Source organism: Symphalangus syndactylus, chromosome 7, assembly GCF_028878055.3.
Source record: "Symphalangus syndactylus isolate Jambi chromosome 7, NHGRI_mSymSyn1-v2.1_pri, whole genome shotgun sequence".
In the NCBI taxonomy this organism is placed as follows: Eukaryota; Metazoa; Chordata; class Mammalia; order Primates; family Hylobatidae; genus Symphalangus; species Symphalangus syndactylus.
The window spans coordinates 87,324,645-87,338,102 of NC_072429.2; the positions used below are offsets into that span (position 1 = coordinate 87,324,645).

Below are 13,458 nucleotides of genomic sequence, written 5' to 3' on the forward strand. Positions count from 1 at the left end.
CCTAATATATTTCTGTTGTTTATAAGCCACTCAGTCTATGGTACTCTGTTATATCAGCCCAAACTGACTAAGACAGGTGTACAACAAGATGTTGAACTTCTCAACTTTCAGGAAAACTTGAAGGGTTTTCAGTTTGTCAGAATTCCTGGAAATGTCTCTGTCAGTGAGAAGTACCCCATAGATAGCAAAGCACAGCACAGGCAGATGAACACTCCATGATCTTCACAGACAGTGAGCAGAACAGGTACTTGCTAACACTCATTAATATCCTGGGCTTGGCCAAGAAATTGCTCTATTACCTGGATAGCTACTCAACAATTGTAATAGATTCAGAATTCACTACTGCCCGTTACCCACAAGGAACTGGTGATGCTGCTGAACGGGGTTGGGTTTCAGGGATCTGTAGAGCATAACAAACAGGCAAACTGTCTCATGATACACATGACTATGAGTGGCACCTCCAAACTCTATCATTAAATATTGTAGTGGATGGAAAATGGTGGCAGTCTGTGCTCTCTCCTCTTGAATCTGGGTGAATTTGTGACTGTTTCATCAACAGAATGAAACAGAAGTGATGCCTAGTTTCTGAGCCCAGGTAATAAAAGACTAGCAGTCTCCACTTTCCTGTCTTTTGGAATTGTAGCTCTTGGAACCCAGTCATCATTCTGAGAGAAGCCTGAGGATCTCTATGAAGATGACTACATAGATGTAAACTAAGGCCCCTGGCTGACAGCACCTGGATGAGCTTCCAGCCAGCAGCCAGCATCAAGATATCAGCCATGTAAATGGTCTTCTGGAAAATTGATCCTTTAGTTGCACTTAAGCTATTGTAGCTGATACCACTGGGTGGGGCTGAGGGGAGGGGAATAAGCCATCTTTGCTGAACCCTACCAAAATTGCAAGTTTGCGAGAAAACTAAATTAATATTATTGCTTTAAGTTGTAAAATTAACGGTGGCTTTTTATGTAGCAATGGAAAACTGGAACTAATAGTGCTGTTTGAACTCGCCCCAGAGTTAATTGCTCAGAAAGTATACAAAACTTTGCAAATAAAGGCTTCATCTTACTGTGAAATCATTTATATGAAAAATTCAGTTACATTTAAAATACATTCACATTATACCAGTACATTTAATATTTATTAATAAAATAAGTTATTCAACTGTAAATATAATTCAATTGAACAATTTTGCATGGTTCTAAAATGCTTTGTATTTCTTTCCTTCTTTTTTTTTTTTTTTCTTGACAAAGTCTTGCTCTGTCGCCAGGCTGGAGTGCAGTGGTGTGATCTTGGCTCACTGCAACCTCCGCTTCCCAGGTTCAAGTGATTCTCCTGCCTCAGCCTCCCGAGTAGCTGAGTCTGCAGGTGCATGCCACCACTCCCAGCTAATTTGTGTATTTTTAGTAGAGATGGGGTTTTACCATGTTCTCCAGGGTGGTCTCAATCTCTTGACCTTGTGATCTGCCCGCTTCGGCCTCCCAAAGTTCTAGGATTACAGGCATGAGCCACCACGCCCGGCCAATGCTTTATATTTCTTATGCACTTGTGCAGAGTTACATATTGATGACAACTAACAATATTTTGAAAGGATTATTATAAACATGTAAGCAAACTTAAGACCTGATATTTTAAAAACCTCCAAAATATTATGTTCGTGGATCAAGCTCAAGTTGCTCATGAAACTATTTGGAAGTATTATACAAACCAATACAGTATTTTACCCAAGACTTGAATTGTATTTTTCTAATAAATATATAATATAAAGATTATATTTTGCCGAGCTCCACATAGATACCCACAAATTGCCCCATGTTTAATCTCATGTGGCATACATGAAAAAGTTTACAAATTTCTGATGTAAATAATGTTGTTCTCATTTTAAAGCTTAGGAAACACACATAGAAAATGTAAGTATGTCGCTTCAAATCACACAAATGGTGGGTTGTAAAAAGAGACTGAACACAATCAGTCTGTTTAAATTTCAAGCCCATGCTCTTTCTAGTACATCTTTCCTTTTCTGAATAATTTAGCTTTGAGAAAATCGTTTGACCCTTATGTTACAGTAATGTTTAATGAGTATACAACTAGTTTTGAGCTGCTCATGCATCAAAATTAAAAATGATAATAATATAAACATTTTATCTTGTTGAGCCTAGATTTAGTCAATATCTTTGTAGATTTAGCAATACCCTGCTCCACATTGACCTGATACTCATTAGGCAGGGGAGGATTTGCCTCTAGTTAGTTTGGATCAAAGCCAGTCACAAACACATTCAACCCAGGGATGTAAGGTAAATCCACAAGGTAATGCCTCCGAATTTACACTGTTAAACCCTGGATTGAAACAGCTTTTGTGTGAGCTTTGTTAACCTTAACAAATAGCATTTATTCTGAGTACACAACAGAAAAAAAAAAAAAAAGAAGCCCTTTGTGCATGTAATTCTGTTACATTCTCTACTTGCAAATTGATTATATCCTCCTGCATAGCAACACAAAAATCATATTTTATATTTTCTTATTCTCGAAAATATCAACTAGTTATGAGAGTCAGTGTAGTAGCTATATTAATGAAAACAAACCTATTATTTTAAAACATCTAATCAGTTTCACACAGTTTTGGAAATGTGATATCTTTCTAGATTTATTCCCTTTCATTACTCCAATTTAGGATTACTGGTTGTTGGTGATGGTAGTAGTGTTCATGATTCATGGTGATAGTTGCAGTGTGGCTGTGTATTTGTGGTTCTGTGTATGTGTGTATGTTTCTGCTCTCCAATTTAATTTACCTGTCATTTTGTTGTGTCTATATTTTCACTACATCACAAATAAGATCTTAGCGAATAATAAGCAACAATACATGTTGACAAATGATTTGCAGAAGAGAGGGATGAAGGGTGGGGAATGTACTATGGATTAAGCCTGTGGGTTTCTATAGCTCATTAGAAACTAGTTGTTAAAGTCACTACCTCTACAAAGAGCCAAAAACAGAGCATCTTTCGCCAAGAGGTGAAATTTGAATGAGAGAGGCCCTTACTCCTCTCATTCTGACTTAACAAGTCTTTTTATAAGACCAAAAAAATGTTGAACCTAACTTACAAATATCCATTCTTTTTTTTTTTTGAGATGGAGTCTCTACTGCCCAGGCTGGAGTGCAGCCGCGAGATCTCGGCTCACTGCTAGCTCTGCCTCCCAGGTTCACGCCATTCTCTTGCCTCAGCCTTCTGAGTAGCTGGGACTACAGGCGCCGGCAACCACACCCGGCTAATTTTATGTATTTTTAGTAGAGACGGGGTTTCGCTATCTCTATCTCTTGACCTCGTGATCTGCCCGCCTCGGCCTCCCAAAGTGCTGGGATTACAGGTGTGAGCTACAGCGCCCGGCCCAAAAATCCATTCTTAATGGCTTTCTCTTCTGATGCAAAATCCTGACTGCCTTCAAATATTACTATTAGATAGAAATCTCTCCACCATTAGCTGAAAGAGGTAAGGAGGTTTTGCACTGAGGAAACAAACAAATAAACAAACAAACAAGCAAACAACCTTCATCGATTTTTTTTAAAAAGTATGTATTAAACTATAGTCAGGTTCAATGAGGAAATGCATTATATTGTCACTAAACTGGCCTTAGTTGGAGAAAGAACACTGGCAGATTAATTAGAGTTATTAGGGCTTATGGTAGGAAACTGCATGATATATGTGAAAGATCTTTTAGGGATTGGAAACACAATGTAAATTCAAACTCCTCCCAAAACTTTAACAAGTCTGGATGAAATAAAAGGAATACTGTGATTTCTACAATTGAAAACAGTGTCAGGCATGCAGGAAACAAACAAAACCTTTTGATGAAGGAAAAGTAACTGCTGGACAAAGTATAATTGGTTACAGGTAAACAAATATGTCATCCAGGCAGCTATGACAGTTTATAGGAAAAATATTATGTTATGATCTAAAAAATGCAAGCCACAAACCTATTGCCTGGGCAGTAATTAGCCTGAAGTTGGGCTACTAAGGAGCTGGCTAAGCAGCAGTGATAACACCAGATACTGGAAGAAACTTTTGTGATCAGAAACCAATACAACTAGTGAACAATTCACAGTATTTCTAAATCTGGACACCAAGGAATTTGTTTGGTTAGTCATCATGGAAGCCAGGAACAAATAGATCTCAAATGTGTGATAATGATTATCAGGCAGAATGTCTAGAATATTATAGTGAGTGCCAAGATTTCCATCTAAGACATTACCAACATAGCAACTGAGACATAAATTATAGGTTTTACACAAAAAAAGCATTATAAGAATAATACATACAATGTATTAACAGTTCAAAAATGAAATGAACATTTATGAATGGACTACTCAGATTTAAAATAAAATATTGCCTGTTCATTGAATGCTTTTTGTGTTTTACTTTCTAATTGTATACCTCTCTTTCTTTCTTATGATAACAACTATCATATATTTGTTTTGGACTGCATGTCAATAAAATTATATAATATGTATTTTATTAACTTCATAATAAAAATACTTTTTAAAATAATGTATTGAGATTAATCCCTGATGAACTGTACAACTGTATTTCATTCATTTTCACTGCTTTGCATACAATTCAATCCATATACAGACTACCCATCTGTTTTACTGTCAATTGATATTTTTTCTAGATTTTTAAAATGACAAAGTAGCAATGAACATTGGAACTTTAAAATTTTTGGACCTGTTTCCTGGTTCACATGTGTTAAGAGTTTCTTCAGAGTGTGTACCTTGAAGTGGAATTATTGGATCATTTTGTTTTTGCATGTGAAACTTTATTACATATTCCAAAAGACTTTCAAAAATAATAGTGCCAACTTGCAGTTTAAGAAGCCCCATGTGAAGAGACTTACTGCATGTGCATACATTTGGTGTTCTCAAACCTTTTAATTTTTACTGTTCTAGAAAATATTCCTTTTTTAAATTGTATATTTCTTTGATTTTTTAATAATGATATTTGCTATCCTTTTAATAGGGTTTTTTTTGCCATTATTTGTTGTTCTTCTCTCAATTGACTTCTTATATATTTTGTTCATTTTTCTTTTTTTTTTTCTTGAGATGGCGTCTTGCTTTGTTGCCTAGGCTGGAGTACAGTGGTGTGATCTTGGCTCACTGCAACCTCCACCTCCTGGGTTCAAGTGATTCTTTTGCCTCGGCCTCCCAAGTAGCTGGGATTACAGGCGCCCACTACCATGCCTGGCTGATTTTTGTATTTTCAGTAGAGATGGAGTTTCACCATCTTGGCCAGGCTGGTCTTGAACTCCTGACCTTGTGATTCACCTGCCTTGGCCTCCCACAGTGCTGGGATTACAGGAGTGAGCCACTGCACTGGGCTATTTTGTTCATTTTTTCTATAGTATTGATAATATTGTATTATTGGTCTGTAGCACTTATTCATGTAACTCAATATTGATCCATTGTCAATTGCTTGGGTTGTGGTTTGTCAGTTTGTGGCTTGACTTTTTATGCCCAGTTTAGTGTCTTCAAATGAACACATTTCTTTTTGTCTTTTTGAAGAAATATTGCCTACTTCAAAATCAGAAATAATTTCGCTTATTGGTTTCTAAAAGGGTTATACCATTGTTTTTAATATGTAAGTCTTCATTCTACCTGAATTTGATTTTTTAAAAATGATGTGATACAGGAATCAACTTTGATTTCTATGTGGATAATCAGATGTATCAGTACTACTTATTGAATCCATCACTTTTTCCCCCGATCTCTAAAGTCTACTAGTAAGAATGAAATTTTTGTATATGCTCCATTGATCTAATTGTTTATTCAAGCACAAAGGCTAAAATTTGTATGACATTCTTGTAAGTATTAATATCAAATATTGTAATTCCTCCTTGCCCCCCTTTTTTTTGAGACAGATTTTTGCTCTGTCACCCAGGATAAAGTCCAGTAGTACAGTCTTGGCTCACTGCAACCTCTGCCACCTGGGTTCAAACAATTCTCCTGCCTCAGCCTCCCAAGTAGCTGGGATTACAGGCATGCACCACCATGTCTGTCTAATTCTTGTATTTTTAGAAGAGACAGGGTTTCACCATGTTAGCCAGGCTGGTCTTGAACTCTTGACCTTAAGTGATCCACCTCCTTGGCCTCTATCTGCCACTTCTTGTGCATACCTCCTATCTCTTGCAATTAATATTGAAATTACTCATTTATTCACATTTTTCCCAAATGCAATGTGAGAACTTTAAGGACAAGAATCCTGTCTTTTTTTTTTATTTTCTATTACCGTTACCTAGAATACTGCCTAATCTATGATGCATTTATTAAATGGAAATATGCCTTAAAAGGTATCCACAGCAACTATCATAATTAGAATGTCTAGTTTCATCTGTGGAGATTGGAATAGTATTTATGTCTATTTATGTCAAAATGTTATTCCCTAATGAAGAGGAACCTGTATATATTCAGTTCATCAGAGGCAGAAGGCAACTCTAAGTTAGCTAGCACATTAAAAGACATCCAATAATAGAAATCACTCACAGATACATAATATCAAGTTGATGGATAGGACAAAGTGACTCCATTTGAATAAGTACAGTGATAATGAAGACTAATGCGAGACAGATTGAGCAAGCAGAAATTAAGCTTAAGTAAACAAAAAGAAAAATTATATCTATGTTATAGCTGTCAGATTGAACAAATAAAATAAAATACAGTATACCCAGTTAAATTTGAATTTCAGATAAGCAATTAATAATGTATATATGTGTATATATATATTTTTTTTGACAGTCTTGCTCTTTCACCCAGACTGGAGTACAGTGGTGTGATCTTGGCTCACTGCAACCTCCGTCTCCCAGGTTCAAGTAATTCTCTTGCCTCAGCCTCCCAAGTAGCTGGGATTACAGCCTTGTGCCACCATGCCCAGCTAATTTTTGTATTTTTAGTAGAGATGGGGTTTCACCACGTTGACCAGGCTGGTCTCAAGCTCCTGATCTCAAGCGATCCACTCGCCTCTGCTTCTCAAAGTGCTGGGAGTACAGAGCAATGAATAAATTTTTAGTATAGCTATGGCCTATATATCATTTGTGACACACAAAGAAATTATTTTTTAAATTTGAAATTTGAATTTAACTGAGCTTTCAGGATTTTATCTGGCAATCCTAATTTGTGTGCCAGATTAGATTTAAATGATAATTAGGACCAAAGAGGGCATTCAAGATACACTTGAAGCCTGGTTGTTAGCGACCCATTAAGAGCTAACTAAATAAGTGTGACTAGAACCTCCCTTTCACTGTTATATTAATTTAAAAAAAGACAAACAAACAAACAAACAAAAAACTCCAACTGTTTCTGAGAATCCCAAAAAACCTCCAGAAGTTTTGTGGACTCTTTCATCTTGGACTTCCTACCTCTGTTGAACTCTTGTTCTCTGCATTATGTTTGATGGCTATTCTTTTATTTTTTTCCAAATAAAGCTAAACTTTTTTGTGAGATTTTTCATATACTCACATGTAAATATATCATAAATACCCACACATTTTTGCCTGTATTATGTATTTTCTTGAATGTTGTGATGGTTAATATTGTCAACTTGATTGGATTGAAGGAGGCAAATATTGTTCCTGGATGTGTCTGTGAGGGTGTTGCCAAAGGAGATTAACATTTGAGTTAGTGGACTGGGAGAGGCAGACCCACTCTCAATCTGGGTGGACACCATCTAATCAGCGGCCGCCATGGCTAGGATATAAGCAGGCAGAGGAACATGACAGGACTAGACTGTCTGAATCTTCTGGCCTTTATCTTTCTTCTGTGCTGGCTGCTTCCTGCCCTTGAACATCGGACTCCATGTTCTCAGCTTTTGGACTCTTGGAGTTACACGAGTCGTTTGCCAGGGGTTCTAGAACCTCTAGCTGCAGACTGAAGGCTGCACTGTTGGCTTTCCTACTTTTGCGGTTTTGGGACTCAGACTGGGTTTCTTGCTCCACAGCTTGCAGACAGCCTATTGTGGGACTTCACCTTGTGATCCTGTGAGTCAATACTTCTTATAAGCTCCCCTCTTTATATATACATTTATCCTATTAATCCTGTCCCTTTAGAAAACCCTGACTAATATAAATGTTTAGGGAAACAGAAGGGGTTTTAGTTTCCTAACTCTTCATATCACTGTAGAATAAATTTAAATCCTTGTTTTAAACACGCTTTAGTTATTTCATTTTCTTGCTTGACCTTCTCTTACTCTCTATTTCAAGTGGCCATTTTCAGGGCAAGAGAGAAAAAAAAACCTTCCTTTTGTATGCAAAGCTATTTAGGGTTTTTCCATGCCCTGTGTCTGGAAATATAGCCATGGATCATCTTTTGCAATTACAAAAACTCAGTATTGATATGAATGTTATGCTTCTAGGTGTCTATCTAAACTCTTAGGCAAAGAGTCTTCTTTCTACACAGTGGAGCTTGTAGTTTGCTTCATCCATTTCTAACAGACCCATGGGAATTTGGATAAGGCTAACAAATATTTTCACTAAGCAATACAACCCTTTTGTACTAACAAGTAGAACTCTTACCCTGGCCCTATGTCTTGGAATGCTTTCCTTGAAAAATATTAAGCTTTTCTCCAATGCCCATGATCCACCAACTCTGATAGTGTCACCTAGGTGCTGACCCATGTGAACCCTGTTCTTGGTTTTCCCTTTAAGTTGATTTTCAAAACTCCGTCTTATCCTCATGCAGGATTAACTAGAGGCTTTGGAAATTTCCATGCCTCACGCCTGTGAAATTTTGCAGGGAACAGTCAGTGGTCATGCCCAATTTTAGGATGTCAACCGAGGAAGGAATTGCTGCTGCCACTTTCTCCTTCTCCCCTAAAGTATTTTCTTGGAGTCTACAGATGTCTTAGAAGCAAATCTGCCATCAAGTTTTACTAAAAAAAAAAGAGTATAAAAGTTTTAGAGACTTCAAATATTCTGACAAAATGTTTAATACTCAATTGTATGTGACACTGATAATATGAGGGTTAATCAGATGTTAGAAGCATCTGGGGTCTAATTAGAGTTTTTCTGTGTTTTGATAGATGCTAGATTTTTGGAACACAAGATAGAAATTCAAATTGTGTTCACTCTTCTGCATACTTTAAATATAAGAGAAAATAAACAGGTAAGGGCTAAGAAGGGAGTAATAAATCATTACTATCTATGTGCTGCACATATCAAAAAATATTTCTGAAGAATTCTGAAGGGAAGTCAGATACTGTAATGTATTCCTGGGAATGCTGAGGATATGGAATGCATAGCTTTTAGTCAAGTGGACTTTCCAGCCTTGACCCACCCGTACAAGTCTTTGACATCATGACGTACAGAAAAGGAAGGAGAAGACAAAGTTCAGGGGCTCCATCATTCATAAACTTTTCCTTCCTACATACATGCATACATCCACATTCTACCAACACCACTCACAGAAACAGCTACAAAGTTTGCACAATTCTGGGCCATAGAAAATGTGCAGAGAGTTCCTAGGACACATTGAGGCTTCATCTCTTCTAATCTAAATGAAATAATGAGAGTTTTAGGTGGAATCAAGATGCAAGATCTGTCAAGAACTGACTTTGGAGATCATTTTTAATGCCCACTAAAAAAATTAAAAGCTGTACAGATAGAGTATCTCTTATCTAAAATGCTTTGGGACCAGAAGTGTCTCACACTTTGAATTTTTTGGCGGGTTTTGGAATATTTGCATATACATAATAAGATATTCTGGGTATGGGACCTATGTCTAAAAACAAAATGTATGCTTTTTATATACTTTAAGCATACAGTCTGAAGGTAATTTTATACAATATTTTAAATAATTTTTTGCATAAAACAAAGTTATGATTGCAACATATCACATGAGGTCAAGTGTGGCATCTTCCGCTTGTGGCATCATGTTAACCCTCAGAAAGTTTTAGATTTTGGAGCATTTCACATTTTGAATTTTTAGATTAGGGATGCTTAACTTGTATATATTCTTTACTTTTCCATTCAAATTTAAATATCCAAGGGCTTTGATTTCATCTGTCAAATGGCAAAATTAACATTAAAATTATCTCATATCCAAAACAAAGTTCTTTTCAAAGGCACTTTTTATGTTACATTCTAGGAACTAAGCATGTAATTATAATACATCCAAAACAAGCGAAGCAGTTTCACAGAGATAGTTGTAATTGCTTAACTGTAATAATGCTTACCAATTTTATAGACGAGGAAGCTAAAACTCAAAGAGCTTATATTTAGTAAGTCACAAAGGTTGAATTAGAACCCAGTTCTTTAGGCTCCTAATTTGGTATATTTGTTTCCCTACCAGTCTTTCTGCAATGCTATAAAATAGAAAGTGACTGCATTGTTTTTGCTTGTGATTTCATAATACAGTGATTAATCTGTCATTTTTCACTAGAGGACAAAGGTTTTTGTGCCTTTATTATTATACATTATGATTTTTTCATGCTGTAAGAAACTATGAGTCATTGCCTGATAAAACCATTAATTTTTCTTATTATCATAATCACCAATAAGTTTTTAATTTATGATACATTAAGTAGAAAAATAGTTCATAAGATTTCTACAAGCATACACATTAGAAAATAGATATTTGATCACAGGAAAAGTCTCAAGTGTGAGCTAAAAAGAGAAATCTAACAATAAATCAATAGTTCATTGTTATGCATTTTTTAGCGTTTTAAAATATTTTGTGTATCTGTGTGTCCCAGTCCAATTAAAGGAAAGAGTTTATGTCTTATGCTTCCTTACTCTTTACAAATCATTAGAGATGTTATTATATACAATATTGTTAAATGAGATTTATAGGTATATGTGGAACATAACGTGACCTGCAGTCCAGATTCCAGCCACACATAGAAAGCAGGAGCTCTCTATTTTAAATGCATTCCATTACATGGCATTTGCTACTTTCTCTGATTTCTTTTGCTTTAGTTTCCCTCAACTGGTGCCAAGAATGTATCCAGCAGGGTCCAGTGTTTTCTGTGATGATGCGCTTATCCCTTGGGAACACATGACTTTATATCCATACATTTTTTTTTAATATATCATTTCACTGCCTTCAGGAGGACATTTGGTAAAGTAATTTAGATAAACTGAAATGATTGTAAGTCTAAAATTTCAATATGTGTTCCAGAGTTGTGGATTGAGTCAAAAAAGTGAGGAGAGAATCTTTAAATCATTTAATTTTATCTATATTAATTTCTTAATCCCCCTGCTTCACCCATTGGCTCTCTCTGGCTTTTGTTCTCATTTCTTTTGTGAAATTCACAAAAGGAACATCAGCATCATCTATACTATGACATCCTGACCATAGGTAACAAGATATAGGATTCTTGAAATTGCTAACAGAATGAATGTAAAGGAGACTCACCATAAAAATGACAAGTTTATGAGGTAACACATATGTTAATTAGGTAGATGTATTCATCCATCTGCATATTTACTTCAAAACAATATGTTGTACATGGTAAATACAAACAATTTATCTGTCAATAAAAAAGAAAATAAGTAAATAAAATACCTGTAGCTCACTTAGATGGCTTGGGTAAAAGTGCCTTTTAATTGTTGAATTCACTGCTGGTTTTGATTTTCTCAAGCTGAATAGCAGGCCATCTACTAATGGAAACAAATTTGCTTATTAGCTTGGCAGTCATACTAAATTTGGAATTTCATTGAATTATTTTTGTGAATGACCAAGGCTGCTTCTGTGGCACACATGGAACTGGATCAGGGCTGAATAGTACATTTCTCTATGTATCATTTTGCAAGTAGTTTGATGTTCTCTCTCTCTCTTCCTTTTTTCAGGGGCTTCTTATGTGATCTGAAGCCATTTCCTTTTAACTTACCATTTAATATTTGACCATCTAAGTATGAATCATATGTGTGTGTGTGTTGCACACATTCCTGTTTCATACACATTCTTTAATAATCGTATAATAGCAAAACATGGAAAGAATGTGCCGTCATAAAGTGTTCTTTACAAGCAACTGTATATCATCAGTGATACATTTGTTGCCAGTTTGATGCAGAGTTAAGCTGTAATTATTTGGACTAATGAGGTTCCCTGCAGTTAAAATGTTTAGTAATACTTTTCAGAAGAAAGAATGTCAGTCACACATTTTTCTGACCAACTCTAAAATTCAGAGTCCAGAGTTTTTTAATTTTTCAAATGAGAGTTGAAATCCAATCTGGACCTGGAAGGAATCCACTGATGCTCGTCCTCTTGCAGCCCTTGAACTGCTTCCTCCGTTGTCACTGACACTTTAATGAAGAGAAAGGTCTTTTGAAAGTAAAAATGCTGAAATTTATTACAACTCTTTCTCTGTAATATTAAATGATAGCATTAGAGTATTTTGTTCTTACACACCATTTTTCTTTTCTGGAGCTAAAGGTACTGCTCCATTATTATACAAGCATTGTAAAGTAGATGAGAAAATAAATATTACTCTCTTCAACATCTGAGGTAACATAAGCATATTCTTTAAGTGACTTGTCAGAACCACAGCCCCTTAGTTGACAAGTTTGTACTGAAAAACAACAACATGATTTCCAATTCTGTGCTCATTAATTAAACTGTGTAACCTAGTAATCGAAGCATCAGTTTGTATTAAAACTTGTTAAAGGGGCTAATAAGACTTTGCAAAGAACTTCTTACTCTTCATAATAACCATGTTAGGAGAGTTGGATCTATTAGTAAGGAACATTATTAGGAAATTTATCTCTTATCATGCTTATTTTGCTACAGTGTCAATCCTGTTTACAAATCTGGAGGAGCTTGTGCTGATTCTGGCCTCTTAAGGAAACTATATATTGGTGCGCTTTTTTACAGTATCTCATGGCATACTATTTTATCTTCCATGATCACACATCACTCACACCATAGTGTTAAATGCTATTAATTGTTTGCTTGTCTATTCAAAACTTGAAGGCCTGACCTAATATCTAGCACCCTATTCCCAGCCGTTAGCCTGGGTCACAGATGCTGCTCACTAAGTGTATTGATGAATAAATGAAAATAACCCAACATTCTGGATAGTAGACTGTAAGCTTTATGTAGGTGAGAACAGAGTCTGGCTTTTTCCCCTTGGCCTCTTCCTCAATAACTTGTAGCACATATTTGATAAATTCTGTTGAGTTTATTTCACACATACGAAGAACTACACGAAGAGGTAGTTTTGACCATGCCATGCTTTGCTTTCCCTCCAAATCTCAAAACTTGTAGTATCCAGTTTTCCTGTGATAACTGAAGGATTTGGGAGTTCAGATGAATATTGAATTTGCGTTGTCAGAGTAGTTTTTAAGAGAAAATAAAACCAAAGAGAAATTACTCTTTGATGCTTGTTTAGAAAAGGTCAGCAATATCCTCCTCTCTGCTCTTCCAGGACTGAAAATATCATCATTTTAAGTGGCTTTTATTTGTTTACTTTTGTTCTGTAAGTG

General features: G+C 35.8%; 1 long non-coding RNA gene across 1 annotated transcript in view; it reads left to right on the forward strand.

The window, feature by feature from the left end:
• The first annotated feature begins 7,913 nt into the window (after positions 1-7,913).
• The window catches only part of LOC129485841 (uncharacterized), a 70,463-nt gene continuing 64,918 nt past the window's right edge, over positions 7,914-13,458 (forward strand). Inside the window, exon 1 of the long non-coding RNA XR_008658786.2 lies at positions 7,914-8,016. This is a non-coding gene — a long non-coding RNA (uncharacterized lncRNA). The remainder of the gene's footprint in view (positions 8,017-13,458) is intronic.